Source organism: Thalia democratica, unplaced genomic scaffold (genome assembly GCF_965202585.1).
Source record: "Thalia democratica unplaced genomic scaffold, ktThaDemo2.hap1.1 HAP1_SCAFFOLD_920, whole genome shotgun sequence".
Lineage (NCBI taxonomy): Eukaryota > Metazoa > Chordata > Thaliacea > Salpida > Salpidae > Thalia > Thalia democratica.
In genome coordinates this window covers 2,179-5,000 of record NW_028139866.1, presented here as the reverse complement: position 1 = coordinate 5,000, position 2,822 = coordinate 2,179, and the positions used below count along the sequence as shown (strand labels likewise).

The following is a 2,822-nucleotide window of genomic DNA, read 5'->3' as shown; positions in this document are numbered from 1 at the left end:
CTTCCGCAGGTTCACCTACGGAAACCTTGTTACGACTTTTACTTCCTCTAAATGATCAAGTTCGATCGTCTTTTCGAACACCGGCGAGTGCGTTGCCGCACGTACCAGGCTCAATCGGAGGACCTCACTAAACCATTCAATCGGTAGTAGCGACGGGCGGTGTGTACAAAGGGCAGGGACGTAATCAACGCAAGCTAATGACTCGCGCTTACTGGGAATTCCTCGTTCAAGGGAAACAATTGCAAGTCCCTATCCCTAGCACGACCGGGGTTCAACGGATTACCCGGACCTTTCGGCCTAGGGAACACACGATGATCCGGTCAGTGTAGCGCGCGTGCGGCCCCGAACATCTAAGGGCATCACAGACCTGTTATTGCTCAATCTCGTGTGGCTAAACGCCACTAGTCCCTCTAAGAAGTTGTCTCCGACCCAATGGGTCGAGCAGCTATTTAGCAAGTAAGAGTCTCGTTCGTTATCGGAATTAACCAGACAAATCGCTCCACCAACTAAGAACGGCCATGCACCACCACCCACAGAATCAAGAAAGAGCTCTCAATCTGTCAATCCTCGCTGTGTCCGGGCCGGGTGAGATTTCCCGTGTTGAGTCAAATTAAGCCGCAGGCTCCACTCCTGGTGGTGCCCTTCCGTCAATTCCTTTAAGTTTCAGCTTTGCAACCATACTTCCCCCGGAACCCAAAGACTTTGGTTTCCCGGAAGCTGCCGGACAGTTCTTAAGTTCGACACTGCCCGATCGCTAGTCGGCATCGTTTAAGGTCAGAACTAGGACGGTATCTGATCGTCTTCGAACCTCTGACTTTCGCTCTTGATTAAAGAAAACATTCTTGGCAAATGCTTTCGCAGTCGTTCGTCTTGCGCCGATCCAAGAATTTCACCTCTAACGGCACAGTACGGATGCCCCCGTCCGTTCCTATTAATCATTACCTCGTGCTCCGAAAACCAACAAAATAGAACCGAGGTCCTATTCCATTATTCCATGCAACATTATACAAGCGTAAAGCCTGCTTTGAACACTCTAATTTTTTCAAGGTAAACTTGCCGGACCACCGCAACACTCAGTTAAGAGCACCGCGAAGGCACCGACCAACAAGAACAACGAGGCCAGTGCTAGCCTTTCGACCGACCAACCTCGCCGTCCCTATATCCAACTACGAGCTTTTCAACCGCAACAACTTAAATATACACTTTTGGAGCTGGAATTACCGCGGCTGCTGGCACCAGACTTGCCCTCCAATGGATACTCGTTAAAAAGTTTAAAGTGTACTCATTCCAATTGCAGGACCTCGTACGAGGTCTGCATTGTTATTTTTCGTCACTACCTCCCCGAGCCGGGAATGGGTAATTTGCGCGCCTGCTGCCTTCCTTGGATGTGGTAGCCGTTTCTCAGGCTCCCTCTCCGGAATCGAACCCTGATTCTCCGTCACCCGTTACAACCTCGGTAGGCCGATACCGTACCGACGATAGTTGATAGGGCAGTTGCTTTAATGAGATGTCGCCAGCACTAGGCCGTGCGATCCGCAAGCTTATCCAGAGTCACCATTGTAACGACCCGAAAGCCGGTTAGTTTTGGTCTGATAAATGCGCGCCTCACGTCAGTTCGGCGCTTTACGCATGTATTAGCTCTAGAATTGCCACAGTTATCCATGTAAAAGCGTACAATCAAATGAACCATAACTGATTTAATGAGCCATTCGCAGTTTCACTGTACGTGAGCTCGTACTTACACTTGCATGGCTTAATCTTTGAGACAAGCATATGACTACTGGCAGGATCAACCAGATAACTATCCGAGGGCGTTTAAACCCGTTGCTCGACTGAGCGTTTTTACTGTATAAATACAGACCTTTTCTATCACTCGGCTTAAAAGCCTTGCGAACGTTACTGAAAGTCGGCGCCGGCCTTTTGCTGTTTAAAGCGCCAGCCCGCGTCGACTGCAGCATGCAGCTATACAACTGACTGTTCTTTCTCCCGACCAACCGTTTGCCTTCTGCCGGTTAACTCGTCAGCAGCAACACGCCATCTGTCTGCTGCAGTTACCCGCCTCGAGCCGTGCCTGCCTGCGTCGGCTACTCGTCTCGACGACTTCGCAAAGCTATAAGCCTACCGCCGCTGGACGCTTGTAGTTTTTCATACGCTGCTCCAATGCGTTTACATAGCACGTTCGCCGCCGCTGCAATAGCCGCGCCTCGGGTGCTAAACAGTAATGCTTTAAGCCCGCTTTCTCGCCAAGTCGACCGAACGCACAAACACGTCTCTCTCACTAGTGTAAAGTAATGCATACGTGTATGATGCTCAAATGTTGCTGTTGAACTTTTTTTGCCGATTTTTTTCAATTTGTTTGTTTCTTTTCAATTATTTTAATGTTTTAAGCTTATTTATGCTACGTTTAAATGTTTTAATACTTTTTTTATACTTTATTTAATATGTTTAAAAGAAATAAATAAAAAATAATATATATAAACTACTTTTTTTAATGTTTTAAATATGTTTGTTTATTATAAATAAACTTTATTTGTATTATTTTTTATTTAAACTTACTTTTTAAATCTTTATACTTGTTTTATCGTTTTAAGCACATTGCGATAAATATAATAAACAAAAAATTGAATGAAAATAATAATAATAATAAAAAAAAAAAAAAAAACATATGCTTATTTTATATGTTTCATTTTATTTTTATTTAAACTTACCTTTCAAACCTTAATACTCGTTTTATTTTTTTAAGCAGATCGCGATAAATATAATAAACAAACAATTAAATAAAAATAAATAAAAATAAAATAAAAAAATCAAACAAAAGCTTA

The 2,822-nt window shown here is 44.0% G+C and overlaps 1 non-coding gene across 1 annotated transcript in view; it reads right to left on the bottom strand.

Annotated features, from left to right (window-relative positions):
• The window catches only part of LOC145847448 (small subunit ribosomal RNA), a 1,808-nt gene extending 8 nt beyond the window's left edge, over positions 1-1,800 (bottom strand). The window contains exon 1 of the ribosomal RNA XR_014371304.1: positions 1-1,800. This exon is cut by the window's left edge and continues 8 nt beyond it. This is a non-coding gene — a ribosomal RNA (small subunit ribosomal RNA).
• Positions 1,801-2,822: the final 1,022 nt, after the last annotated feature.